The sequence below is a fragment of the Labrus bergylta genome, chromosome 16 (assembly GCF_963930695.1).
Source record: "Labrus bergylta chromosome 16, fLabBer1.1, whole genome shotgun sequence".
In the NCBI taxonomy this organism is placed as follows: Eukaryota; Metazoa; Chordata; class Actinopteri; order Labriformes; family Labridae; genus Labrus; species Labrus bergylta.
The window spans coordinates 23,065,399-23,080,481 of NC_089210.1; the positions used below are offsets into that span (position 1 = coordinate 23,065,399).

The 15,083-nt window shown below is 41.6% G+C and overlaps 1 long non-coding RNA gene across 1 annotated transcript in view; it reads right to left on the bottom strand.

The window, feature by feature from the left end:
- Positions 1-881: 881 nt before the first annotated feature.
- LOC114920989 (uncharacterized) overlaps positions 882-15,083 on the bottom strand; it is a 124,267-nt gene continuing 110,065 nt past the window's right edge. Inside the window, exon 4 of the long non-coding RNA XR_003809280.2 lies at positions 882-1,621. This is a non-coding gene — a long non-coding RNA (uncharacterized lncRNA). The remainder of the gene's footprint in view (positions 1,622-15,083) is intronic.

Sequence of the window (15,083 nt, forward strand, 5' to 3'; positions counted from 1 at the left end):
GAAAATGAGGCTGTTGTTGTCGCCTGCTGTGTCATAACCTAAAAATAAAGCAATAATATGTTTCCTTATTTTTCCACTCTATTTTTAGCCTGTCCTTGTTTACATATTTTTTTTTATTTCTCAAAAGAGCTTTTACTCAGTGTGGTTTCAATAATCCAGGTAATATTTAGATGAACAATTCTATTTTTCTGTTTTCTATTTCTGTAATTCAAAAATAAAAACATTGCCTAATTTCACAAATCCCTGGTGTCATGTTTTTTGTCACATTTCTCCCCCCTTCTCTCCTGTTTCATTATCCTTCCACCTTAACCTGCTCCTTTCAGCAGACCTCATTAGTCGGGATGACCCATGAAAGGGGCCTTTCTTCCTACACAGTCACTGTGATACTAGAAATGCTGAGTTAATGAAAGAGTGATGATATCTGATCACCTTCCAGAGCGCAGCACCTGCAGCAGAGCTGGCAACAAACTGTCGCTGAAAAACTCACAAATAAATGACATACAGATGTACTTCCTCTTAGCTGCTCAGCGGTCGCCATGGTGATAGCTTTGATATCACTTGTTGCAGGGGAAATAGGAATATCATGTGTGGTCGAGCAGATCCAGTCCTCTTAGGTGTTTCCACTGGGGATTTCAGCATTAGACCGTGGCAATGGGATTAATACATCCAGAAAGGGCAGGGGTGAAATGAACAATGGCATACTTTAAGGGCTTTAAAACAGTGTCTTATTTCAACGGGGAAATCCAAGTCTATTCTTGATAAATCCTATTTCAAGGCAAAGGGAAAGGAGAAGGTCAACAAACTGCTTTTAGTGACACTGTATACACCAGTGTTAAACATTTCTATGTATGGTTTTAATAGATTTATTTATTTCAACAAGGAGCACATCAATCTGTTTTGCAGACATTGGAAACTTGTGGAAGAGAACACAAACAGCCCAAGTTAACTTATCAAATACAGTATGCTGCAGCCTCGACTTTTTAGCCAGATTTCGTGACATAAAGCAGTTTGAAATGTACAGATTCCTTAAAATCCTGAACTCATTTTTAAACCTGATGGAAAAGTCTGCTGAAGTAGCAGATGCTTTGTCTTTACTCTTGCTGTCCTTGAATGTTTTTCTCTTTTTTTTTTTCTTTCTAATGATCACTTTGCAGCATAATCAGGACCCAGAAGTGTAGACAGGGAGAGCCGCTGGGCCAAATATGTGCCAAGCATAACACACTGCTCAGGGATGTGTGTGTCTCTCATCTCTCCTTCCTCTACTTCTTCCTCCAGCTCCCCTCGGGTGCTCCCGTGTTCAGGCTGGCTCGGGCCACAGCAGGGAAGCTCCGTTTAATTGGAGTGACCCAGCGGTGGTGGCCCCGAACCTCCGGGAGCCAGGCCTGTGCATTCTAATGTTACGCTCGAAGGGAAATTGTCCTTCACTATTTCCTGAGATCCAATATTTGAGCAGCTTGGTTACCATTCTTGGTGGGAGTAAGAAAACTGTTACTGGTTTATTAGATTTGCTGCAGAGCTCAGAGCTGTCCTGACTGATGAAGCTCGCTGCGTCCTGGCAGTAGACTGGTGAGTTCATGACAGGTTAGCTGGCGGACCTAAAACCTGGTTATTGCCCTGGTGACTGAAAAATTGTAAAAAAACAAAATGGGGTGTCAATAAACACACACTTCATTTTTATCTTTGGACTTTTTAAAAGTTTCATGACCTTTAGTCATTGTTCTATGTATTTTTTGATTGACCATTATACACTTACCACAAACAAGGAGAAAATAAATAAAGAGATGTGCCTGCCAAAGTCTGTCTCCTGTAAAACAACCCTGTTCACATTGCAGTGTCTGGATTTGTACCTGTATTGGGGGTAGACTTTGCATAATGACTCAGGTGTGTGGTTTAACTGTCAGAGGGGAAAACAGATGGCGGCTCTCTCTTTGAGTCTACAGAAATATCAGAGATACGTACCAGTATTGACACAAAGATGAGGTTTTGTCCCGTTCTCACAGCTTACCCTACGTCTGGGTGACAAACAGCCACTGACTCACCAAACAGGTTATCAGGAAGCCATGACCCTCTTATCGCAGCTATGCTCAGTCTGTAATTAAAAATCTAGAGTTACCCAGCACCTACACCTCAGCGCACTCCTGTGAGCTGAAACTGGCTTCAGCGCACTTTAGGTTGGTTGAAGTTGCTCACTGAGGCCTAACTCTTTAACAATGGGTGTCTGTACAGAGGGACGTGCAGATGGCAGACCCAGAGAAGGAGCAGATGAAGTCCAATGGATAAACCAACGATAGTGAGTGAATAGGGGGGGGTTGGCAAAGGTTTGTCAGTCAGCTCTATCCCAGTCTCTTGGGTCACCACTTCAACTCGTGCATGGAACAGGAAGGAAAAGGAACACCTCTGCATGTTTCTCACCGGCCTGAAGATCACAAGCCCAGAGAGGGAGAGGGTGCGACGCAAGAAGCATGCAGTCCCACTGGGGGCTAAACGTTGCAGTTGAAGGTGAAGGCTAATGGCATGAAAAAACAACAACATGGGAAAAATCGCAGAGAATATGAGCAGGAAGGGGCTTGAGAGAAGCAAATATCTGTTACTCGAGCTCGAGGAAGACAATTAAAGTATCAGAATTGTGTTCATGAGGAATGTCATTTGGCCTTGAGGTGGCACTTGGTTCAATGTGACAAGTTTTAATTAGAACAGATCTGCAAAATAAGAGTGTAAGTTAAGTAGCCTGAACTTTGTATGGTATAGAACAAAGATTACCTCTTACATAAAGATACACTCAAGAGCATTAAAGTGGAAATCCTTGTTTAAGGCGTGACTGTGGAGAGATTTTGTCCTTGGTGGTGACAGGACGTACACGGGAACCTCCTCAGCAGGCGCCAGCTGATTTTTATCGCATTTTGAAAACTGACTCCACTTCCCCAACCCCACCACCTTCTTTTGAGTTCTGCATAAATTTCTTTCTGACATGAATGATTATTGGTAATTCAATATTGGCTCACTCCCAATATACCACCAATAGTCTTATTTTTTACCTCTACGTTTATAACTTGTTGTTAGGAAATAGAGAGAAATCAAATACAGGATGATTTCTCCGCCAATTGTTCTGGCAGCTTCTTTCTCATTGGTTGTTGTGGCCTGGCTCTAAATTCTTCTGATTTTTTTGATCCCCAATATATAATGATTTTGATATTATTGAAATGGTTCACATGAGGCAATGTGACGTTCGTGCACTTCTTACATTACATATTACAAAACAGATCCCTCCCCCTTTGTTAGACGATGTGAATTGGGTGTAAATTGGCACAAAACTCCTGCAGTCTGAGCCAAGCCTATATGGTGGATCTCAGGGCTGTTCTCCAAACGCTGCGGTTTGGCGGGGCTACAGGGAGTCAGTGTGGGTGATGCCCACTTTCACACATTGAGAGAGACTGCAATATCAGAGCCAATTACATAATAATGATCTCATCCCTGTAGAACCATCCCACATGACAGCCACTCTATTTCTCTTATTATCACCTCGGGAGTCCTAGAATGGGTTGGCATTATTGAACTGTAAATTGCTTAATGGTGGGCAAACATTTATACGGAGACTTGACAAGTGACTCTTTGAGGTACCCAGTAAGCACTCCAACTTGTATTATGACAAAATATTTATTCATTTTACAGGGAAATACCCATTAGATATACACTTTCTTATTAATGTGAAGTTTGTCATCCAAAGAGTTTTTTATTTTGGAGCAAGATGTCTGTGCTGTGATAGTATTCAAATGTCTGAGTTCTCTTTCGACTTTGGCATATTTTAGGTTAAGGATATAACTGAAGTAAACATTTGAGGAGTTCTATATATGAACTAGATTTAACTGGGTCTGCAACCCGTAAGAACAGCTCAAACAGAGCAATGCAAATGTATTTTAAAGAACAGTGACCATGTTTTAGCAGACATCTGAGTATAAGAAGTTTTTTGTTAAGATAAGGTCGGGTTCTTAAACTAACCTTTAGTATAAAGCTATCTGTGGACTATGAATGTATCATGAAATTATTAAACTCTACATTCATCCATAGAGTTGGGGGTGCGGGTTTAAAGATGTCTTAAATGAAAAGAAATTCAGACAGACTAATGTCTCAGTCCATGTCCATGCCAACTTTCTGAGCCAAGAAAAGGCAAACGAAAATATGAATGGGTGCACAAGGCGAAAGCAGACAGCAGCCAGATTTGAGTTTACTTAACTGATCCGACAATAAAATCCAAAGTTTGATTAGCTAGGCTGCCTGAAGCAGTCAGGAAGCCTAATCATCATCATCATCATCGCTGCACTCTTCATTTTACCTCCCTGTCGTGCACTGGCCCCATTCCATGCCTATTTTTTTTTCATTCAACCAGCATCACCATTACAAGAGATAGAGTGTCCTTCCAAAATAAAACTCATAAAAATGGCCCGGCCTCTGATGCTCTGCATCACCTCTTTCCTGTTCTCCCTCCACCCCGCTCGCCCTAAAAGCTGTCAGTCTCGGCTGCGGCTCCCCTGAGAGAAAATCCGGCCCATGAAACTTTGCAGCCAGTCACTCAGCCAGACATCTGCAAGCTGGACAGCCCTCCCCTGGTCTATCATGCTGTCATAAGGTTTCTATAACACTCAGCAACTGATCACCATTTTACAGTTGTCTCATCAATTATTACTTATCCTTTGGATAGTGCGAGGGATTGCATGTGAAAGAGTAGCCTCAATAGTCTAAAACCAGCAACAGATGTGTGTGTGCACAAGCAAGTCAGTGGAGATACTTCTTTAGGTTGATGCTTTTTTAAAGGGCAGTTTGATGCCTTGATGTACACAGTCTTACCTCCAGGAAAACATGCAGCTCAAGTTTTCATTGAAGGATGAGAAATGGTTAAAAAAGTAAAATTTACAAAACATTTGTTTGAAGAATGTTAAGGGATACTAATTCCTTGGACTAATTAACCATGCTACACACCTATCAAGCATAGACCTCCATGTCCTGATCATCTCTTTTTGTTCCTTAAGGGAATTCTTCTACATGCATTGGCAATGCCTTTTAGCACAATATAATTCCAAAGGATAGCCTGCCTATCCTCCTGCAGTCCCTACATCACTGAGAAACACGCCATAACACTTTAAAATATAAGGCGTATTTCCGTCATCCTGCAAAAGAGCTCGCAATTTACATAACTTAGGGAAAGGAAATGCTAACCGTTGTTGTTGACAGCCAATCAGATTCATTTAAAGCCAACAGAGAACAGGCCCTGGTAGCTAATTTCTTCGTCTAACCAACCCGTCTCCTGCTTCAGTAGGCACTTTTCAGGCACAATTCAATTTGTCAGCCGCTCTCATTAAACATGCAGAACAGAGAGGCCCTCCACTCTACATTTCAGAGGCAACCGGGTCAGAGTTCATCTGAGGACGGCGTTCAGTATTCATCGCTTGTTTGCAGACGGTGTGGTGCATACTAAAAAAAAAACCAAGAGGAATATTCTGCTCTGCCAGGTGTTTGTGAAGCTGGAAACCACTTGTTTGAATTTCAACCTGAGAGAAAATAGATTGTACGAGTATTTTCCAAGATCTGAAATCTGATCCAAAGAATGTCCTTGATTAGTTTTAACATGATCAGCCTTGGATTAAAGTAAATGCCTTGGCTGTCTACTTAGACACTCTTGGTAAATTTGACCTTTCAACACATTTATCCTTAAAACCCATTTACTGAGAATCTTTCATTTTAATGGTTTGTAACCTTTACAATGTTCAGTTTTACATTTTTCATCTCCTGTTTTTGCAATGATTTCTTCCTCCACCATTTTAACTTTTTTTAAACTGCTTAAATTGTATTAAATCATTATCACAAATTCCAAGTTTTGACCTTAACTTGCATGCTTAAATCCCTGAGAGCACGAAGAAGGACCACTGCAGAGGGAGTTGTGCATGGATGTGGTCACAGCAGCCACTTGTGAAGTTAATATGTCCAGTAAAAACACTGAAAGAGATATTTATTACATCTTTTTGCATTAGAGGACCTTATTTTATGAGGATTTTATGCTTCCTTGGGGTGACTATAACCTTTAGCTTTATTTTTAGTGTAGTTTTTATTTGTATTTGTGCAGCTTTTATGACCAGCTACCCCTTGTCTTCCCTCAAACATCATGCAACATTATGTCTGCAGCTACTTTTTTTTATTTGGATTATTGAGTTTTGAGGGGCGGGGGGATCAGTGTGGAGTGGCAGACAAAGAGACGCTCCTACTTCACAACATTTACACCACTTTCTCAGCTAATTCTCAGCCTCGCAGGCATCCTCATGCAGAGAGGGTTGAGCCGTAACGCATGTGCTTGGCAGTCACTTCTCTGTTTGCGTCCAGATGTTGCTTGGCTGATGCACAGCACACTTGTCAAATGAAACCTGGTGACGTTTCAGTGGCAATTATACTCTTTGTGCTTAAGTGTAACTACACATAGGAAAGAGCACACACAAGCACACACACACAGACACACACACACACACACACACACACAGCGAGGAAAAGATCTGCCAACAACTTTGCATTTGCCAGGAAGTAATTGTTTCCATGTAGCTGTAGAAGATGCAAAGCCCAACATCTTTTTCTCCGCGAAACTGTGTGCAAGTCTATTCAAAAGCAGACTGAAAGCACAACTTACACTGTATACGACAAGAAATATGTTTATGCATGATAAGTAGCTAATCAAATCCAAGCCTACTTGCTTGCCGTTTAATAATTTATTGTTCCATAAAACTTTTTATGGCTGCTTTCTGCAGGCGATTCTGCACCTGGCTCTTTGTAAAGTGATTTGCTTTGAAACATTGTCATGTTAGTGTCTTTAAGGTGACTCACTGAAGTATGATAATGTCAATCATTTTCTTTTTTTGGCCTTTAAAAACGAGGGAAAGAATTTAACAGCGGCCAAGATTTTCATCTTAGTGAGTGGCAGAGAATAAGGGTGGAGTTGGAGCACAGAAAAGGAGGGGTGGTGTGGGGATCGGGAGGGGCGGTTTTGGTGCTGACATCCAACTCCTCTGCACACTTACTCAGGCTGGTGATGTTTTCCTCGTGTCCGCCTGGAAGCTGGTCATAAAAGTTTCCAGTCACTTTCTGTTTGCTTCTTTATGGGGAAGCGCACCATGCACACTTGGCTCGGGTGACTTCATGACTTGCACATTAAATACTAGTCCCCAATATATTGATATTGCTGGACGGCAAACAATCAGTACTTGTAGTTTGCAATGGAAATAAAATGTGCTCCAAACAAGAATGAGCACCTACTTGTAGAGAACGATTTGCAGCATCTGTGGTCTGACCTTTGATCTCAAACTGCTTAATATGAATGACCAATTACAGCAGCCACATTCAAAATATTAATCATGACATCTTTATGTAAGAATTGTCCGACAGAGGACACATGGAGAGTAAGAATGAGCCCAGTGGCGGTTTTATGGCTCCTGGTTTTATAAGACAAGAGTGGGATGGTGGAGGTGAGGGGGAGTCGGTGAGTTTTAACAGGCACTTGGGGTTTGATGGCTGCTGAGGAGCTACTTGAGGATTTGTGTCATTTTACAGCTGGGGGTTAAAAAGGGAAGGAGGCTAAGTTACATGCAGGACCTCAGCTGTGTTTCAGGCTGGCAGAGCTGCCCAGATAGAAAAGTGAGTCACAGCTGATGCCTTCCTCCTGTTGTATAGGATAGAGCAGGAGCTGGGAGTTGGATGTAGTCTGTATGTGAAAACCTAAATAAACCTACTGTGGGTTACAGGAAGGGAAATACAAACACCTGTCACCTGGGTGTCAAACACCAGAAACCAATAAGACACTCGAAAATACGGACAATTTTACAACTCTTGAAATGTGCAAGTATTTGGAATCTTTTTAAATTGTTCAATTCAGAGTTGAAATTCATTTTATAATTTATAATAAATCTGTTTACTTTTGAGGTACCTTCTGTGCCAAATCAGGATAAGGCTCACCATTGTTCCCATAAAACAAATCTCATTGGTTGAAAAATATTAGAAATTTGTGTTTCAATTTCTCATTAAGTAGTTGGTGGTTGGCGGAACCAGAAAGAGAGAGAGGAAAAAGAGAGATTGATATAAAGCAGGCAGACATCCAGACAGGTAGACGTACACACAGCAAGAAAATAACACATATCAAGGCTAATAGCAATGCTAGTGATAACAGAAAAATTACAAACTTGAGCAATAATAGGTACAGTAATGATCATGTAAATATAACTACTGTCATTTTTGAGCCCATAATTCAGATGACCTTGGATGTTAAATTAACTAAATTGGAACTAAAACAGCACCATGACTTACTCAATATATCAAAGGTTAATGTTAAGCAAACACTTCTTATCAGACAAGCTCAAAGACCTGATTATAGTCGCCTTGAAAAACCCAATGAGACCCAACACTCTCACTTAGCACTTACATTTCTAAGCAGTAAATCTGTATGTTTGTTCTGAGTAAACATCAAAAACAAAAGGACAGGGGTTCTCTGCTCGGTCCTGACAATACCACGTTAGAGGAGGTGCTCAAACACACTCATCAGCCTTTTGAGAGATCACAGTGGCTAAACAGGGGTTTAACAAATGAAACACTCGTACTGTCATTGCAATACAAATACATAGAGTCCAAGAAAGTTTTTACTTTTATGTTTTACCCATATTTATCTGGCGTCTCCTTTTTCTTTGGGTCACCATCCAACAGATAAATTATCACCAGCCTCGCTGGACAGAGTTGTGTCCCAGCTGTGAACCAGCAGCAGCTTAGTGCCTAGTTAGAGGCCAGAGGTTAATGGGGTGCTAGAGGCAATACAAGACACTGTCCTAAATATAGCCCTTTATATGTAGTCAGGACTGTCATTTGACCTCAGGGACTCTGGAATAGACATTTAAAAGGCGATTTGTCTCAGGTTGTTGACAGAGGACACTGGTGCTCAATTGATCATTTATGAGCATTTATTTAGATCTAACATTAGAGAATGATGTTGTATATATTTGGGAATTAAAAATGTAAAGATTCTGTCTTTGCACATGAAAAAAGAAGCATCTGCTGGTAAGTTATGACCTTGTAATGCAGAGTGGGCAGTAGCTTTTAGAAAAAGAATTGGCTCTGAAGAAAAGCTGGCCTACAGCAGAGAAAATGACCAGTGGCTACGTCCTGTGAGTTCAGCAGCTCTGGGTGCAGACCACCTCAACTGCTGTGAAATGCTGGCCTGGTCAGGCCTTCCTGTTTCCCTCTGTGTGAGCGCGCACGGCTCAGTGCAAAGCAAGCACAGAGATGCTACGTGTTGGGATTGCTTCAGGTCTCGCAGTCAGCCAACTGTGTTGAGACAGATTGCTCTTTTGCTCTGCTCTGACATGTCGGTCCGTCTGCGTCGTGCCAAAGGAGCCTTTAGAGACACGAAGGGAAAGGAACTGCCCCGGCGAGCCTGTCTCGTCTCAGCGTCCACCCGCTCACGCCTGCTTTCCGGCCCGGACTCTTAATTGTGTCTCTGGGTGAAGTGGTAGTGACCCAGGAGTAGGGAGGGGGCATGGATGTGTGATGTGAATGAGACCACACGCACAATGTCATGTATTCACACATATGCACATTCACGCAGATATTGTAATCCCCTGGCCTGAATGAAATGACCATCACAGCTGGAATTAGACCTGAATATGTTGGGATATTTGAGGTCCACAGAACAGCAGGTCTCTAATACACAGCAGGGCCTAGCAGCAGGAAGAACATAGGATTAGTCCTGGTTCTCCTAATGCCTTTAGGGTTCAACTAAAATCAGAGAAAGCAGATACCTTTATAACAAGCATTAACTCAATTCCAAAGGGTTGTCCAACTTTATGTCAAAGCCCATTTTCAGCGGATTTTGTCACAAATTTTATCCTAACCAATGCACTGCATGAGACCAGTGGCGCCGGCAGCTGTAATCCTGTACGCACTGTGAACACATTTTATAGGGTCATTTTTTTTCCTTCGTGAAAATCAAACTCTGATAACAACAGAGCCATTTTTTTTAACTCTTTATAATCTTCTTAATTTACTCCACCTCCTAAAGTAGTGATGCATTTAATTGATGGCCTGTGATTGGTGTAAATGTCACTGGTTCTAGGTGACAGGTAAATTTCCTGGGAAGGTTTTGAGCGCTCTTGGTGACACTGTTAATATCAGATGACCAAAAGTTTTGTGAGGAATCCATCATGGCAGTTAACTCAACATAAACACTATCTTAAAGTTTCCTCTTATGATATTTAAAATGACTGACAAACAACTGGCTGGAATCCGTCATTTGGAATCAATACAGATGCTGTTCTGCAAGAGTTTGATCAACAGATAGACGCTGAATTAACTTCATATGTATGTGCATTCATGGGAATCTAGTCATTAAAGATGATCTATCCATGTAAGGGGATAGTTCTTGTGCATACTATAAAACATAATCCTGCCGGTGCCACCACATGAGACCATACTTGCAGTATAGAATACTTCTAGGCTGAGGTATTCATACGTCTCCACAATTTTCATGTTTTGCATTCTGTATCTTAGGGATATCTAATTTGAATGGAAGTGTGTCCGATTTAGGATGCCGTGTATTTAAGCAGAGCCAGAAATAGATACACAGCCTCCTCCTTCAACAGTGATGTCACGGACTCTTTCTCACACCTAGCCGAAAAGATTCAGACACTGGCTCGGGCTGACCGCAGTCTGGCCAGCTTCCTGTCTGACCATCATTGGCAGACAGAGAGAGACGGGCAGCAAACATGGGTGCATCCACCTGTTAACACAACCAGGTCGCAGGGGCCAAAGACAGCAGGGGAAAAAGGCTCAGACGCAATGAGAGAGATGTGTCATAGGGCAAAAGCATTGAAGAGAAGCAACAGTTACAGTAACAGAATAGCCTTAGAAAATCTCTTTTTTGGGTCATTCTTTTGCTCTCTTTGATTGCATTGTATTGCTGCTACTCTCAAAACCTTCTACAGATTGCTCATACAGTATTTTGCTCATACTGAACATTTTTCAGTTTCACACCAGTTGTCGGATTCCTTAATTGGGGAAGTCCGACCACCTACGTAAATGTATCTTATGCGTGTGCATGCAGCCGGCCAACCATCGTGTTTATGTAGTGGTAATTGGTGGACAGGTGGGACGAAGGCCTGATGTTTTGCTTAACCTTCTCTGTGGTAATTCAGAACCCGGCTAACTAGACCTTGCTTAACCCCCTGACTTTAGCCCCAATCAACACATGGATATTAGGCACCATGTAACCTCTGCCTTTGTGTATCCGAGGACTGGTTTGTGGTAAAAACCTGTCAAAATATCCCACTCTCGTTTCTGCTCGGCGACAGCAACAAGACCTCTACAGTAATTTCCAGAAATCTGTCCAAATTGCTTAAGTCTTAAATTATCTATAATTGGGACCTGCGTTGGGTTACTGGGGGTTGTCTCCAATCATGTGGTGGGAAGCAGAAAGGGCTCTAGTCACTTCCAGCTGGTTAATGAGTGCCAAACGGGTGCTTACCAACATCATGCCAGTTGCCAAAGGTTACCACGGATGAATATTAGCTCCATGTGAGGTTTATTTTACTAAATGGCACGGGCACTTATGTGTGGCAAGCCACTCTCAATTACTATGAATAATTTCACTCTTGGTACAATGATGACTTGTCCGCGTCCAATTTTCTGCATTATTACACTTGTCTATTTTGAAGTTGCTCCTTGTTTTAGGCCCAGCTTCATTATTAGCACCACACCTGAAGATTCACTGACCTGGATGCTCTCAAAATGTATTCCCAAGTGAACCCCCAGAGCTAGCAGCCAGCCTACGCTATCCTTTTAGTACCTGACTCACCTGTAACCTGAACTCTGTAACTAGCAATGATAACAGGCTTCTCTGCATGGGGTCACACTGCATTAGGGGTCAGGGCAAGACAGACTCTCTCTTTGTGCTTTGCCACTGAAGTTTAGGACCAGGGCTAATCAGGGGGGCGAAAGAGTACACCGTTCCAAATCAGCTCCAGCTAGGCCAGCTGAATTTATCTCAAACTTATTAACTTTGCCGAGGACTCAAATTGAAACCAGCTCAGGCGCTCACGCTTCAGAGGTGCTGAGTGTGAGAAGTGACAGTATGATTTACAGGCGGGGGGAGCCATGCCACAGATGCTACAGAGCGAGGAGTGGTTGGGTGTGAGGGGATGAAGTGAAGCGTTTTCACTTGACTGGAAACCCTGTAACTCCAAAGAATGATTGTTCTGTTAGCCTCAAAGTGACAGAAAACCTCAGGACAGCAGCTCATAATGAGAACGTCACTGTTTGAATCAGGAGCTTACATGAGCTTGGAACCAAATTAAAACCTGCCCAAAGTGCAATACTGCAGCATTTGCAATTACTACCAATATCATGTCACTGTATGTAATACAGTATGTGTATTATTCTATATGTATAAGTACTGTATTTGTTCATACATTTCTAATGCTGCTATGGAGAAATTACTGCTCAACTGAATTTAATTGTGGAATTGATATGCAATGAAAATAATATATCTAATATATAGGCTACATTTAAAGTGAAGCTGGTTGGACTAATGGAAAATACTGTAGATAATCTAGAGTATATGAATGGAGGAAGATATTGTTTTTTTCTAGCTGATCAAGCCATTGAAGCCCTAGCTTCTATATGGCATTATGTTAAAAATCAGTTTTTAGATAAGCTTTGATCTTCCAAGAGGTATTTTCTTCGCATTCTGCACATTTTTTTAAAACTTTTCTTGCATTATTTGAATTAAGAACATGAAGACTTTATTAATCCCTGAGGGGAAATTATTTTTTTTAAATCTGTTTATAGACATACATACACAAACAGGATCCTGTGGACATGCACTAAAGGAGGGATGTCAGAGTGAAGAGCTGCACACAAGAGGTCAGTGAATTGGACAAGGGCACTTCAGCAGTGCTCAGTTGCTTGAAACATACTGAACGCAAGCTTTACATAATTTAGTTTGCTTAACTTGTATTTATAATGTTATTGTTTTGACAACACAGTGTTTTCTTTACATACATGGCCAAACAGCTGGTTGGCAACAGCTGTAACCACTGCACCACCGTGCAGCCCAACTTCACTAATGTCATTTAATATATGTATTTATCTTTTCATATTTGGGTCAAACATAAAGAAAGGTTTGTCCTTTTGACTCTAATTCTTTAATTCAGTTGAATTATTTTGTAAGTTGGAGACCTTGACATTGGTTGAGATGACATAAACAACATATATATCCATCACAAAAATTAGAACTTCTTTAATTAAACTGACCATGTACTATAGGACACCAGACCTCATTTTTTCGCAGTGCTGATTTCTTAACCACAGCTCTTTCGATTGCCGTGAAATACATTTCCCCTTTGATATTTGTCGATTTGGAAAAGTGTAGATCTACCTCACTATTCTTTGTTGACATAAAAAAAGACAAACTGACAAATATCATACAGAATGCTCTTCAAAATGCAGAATTAAAACAAGACAATAATTCTTATTCTTCACATTCATTTCAAGGATACTTTTATTTTCTTATGGCAACTGTATGATATTGTTCCTTTCTTCTTGGGCCTCATAAAAAAACAAAGCATGCATGTTTTAGAGTAGCAGATGCCCTTGCAAACTGAAGTCACATTCTCACAACTGGCGCATAAAATTTCACTGGCTTTTTTATAGTTTCTGACCCAGGCTTCACTAAGGAGTCTCAAAACATATAAATCCTCAGCGATCTTCTCCAGAGTCCACAATTGCTTAGGATGAGCCTGCAGCTGGCCTTTGAAGGAAACGCTCATAAACCTCCTCTTGATTATTTGATCTAGAGGTAGTCAGATAGGGTATGTTTGTGTACGAGGTTCTGTGGGAGCATGCATGCTCATCCCCTCCTCCTCTTCCTGGGCTTTGTTGGACCAGGTGTGCCTTTTTCTCGGTGCAGCGCCCGGGGAGCCGTGAGAACGCAATCGCCGACCCTTCTCTGCCTCCTCTGTCTTATTTATTTCAGCCTCTGTGGCGTTTTAGCAAACAAAAGTGCCGCTCAATATTGATCCGGATCTCTCCCTTTTTCCTCACTCTGCTCCCTTTGTTTTGCTCAGGTCTAAGGGTGGCTGCTTTAAATCAGACCCTCTTGACGTTTGCTTAATGTCTAATTAGCCATGGGTGGGCATGGCCTTTGATTATAGGAAGTGCCTGGAGGTGGGGCTGCAAAGACGACTGAATTTTGACAAAACACCCCAGACTGATCAATCACTGGCTGACACATTGTTTTGTCCTTAATTTCAGAGTGCTCGCTTTAGGGATATGTCCTCTTGGTCACCTTATTCTGCCTTCAAATGATGTGATTTCCTCTCATCAGCACATGTGCCACTTTTCCTGAGCCCTGATGCATGTCTCTAGATCCACTTACACTGACTCCAGGGTGTACTGCGATTGACTCATCAATCTGAAGTGCAGTGAGTTGATACAGATGGAAAAATTGTATAATTGTTTAGTTTTTAGTTATCCATTTTAAAAAACTCTTACATGCTGCCTTGTCTGCAAATATGTTGGCAACTGCAAACTGTGACTAACAGATATTCTAGGAGATGTTCAAACAATTTTTTAACAGATTTTTTAGTGTTGTATTGCTTGAAGGTTTACAAAGCATTGAAAATAAAGCTTTCTCACTCTGACTCTGGCAGCCTTCAAGGCTTCCCCCTCTATCCCAAACACTGGCCAGATGGCCGGAAAGTTGACTTTATTTAAATCTGCTAATTCCGGCTCTTTTCCTACCCCCCCCTTCAACCCCTTCTACTCCCACCCCACCAACACTCCTCCGCCTCTCTATCTTCTCTCTGAAGATCTCGGCGGTGGTGTGTGCCAGCGAGTAACAGCCTCAGCTTAGAATGGACATGTGAGAATGACACAGTGATGACATGCTCCCGAGGAAGGGATTTGAGTCCAATGATCACCGATAGCAATGAGGAAAAACAGAAAAATCAAAACAAGTGATTTATTAAGAATTGAGTTATGATGACATTTATTTAAAAATAAGAAAAAAACGA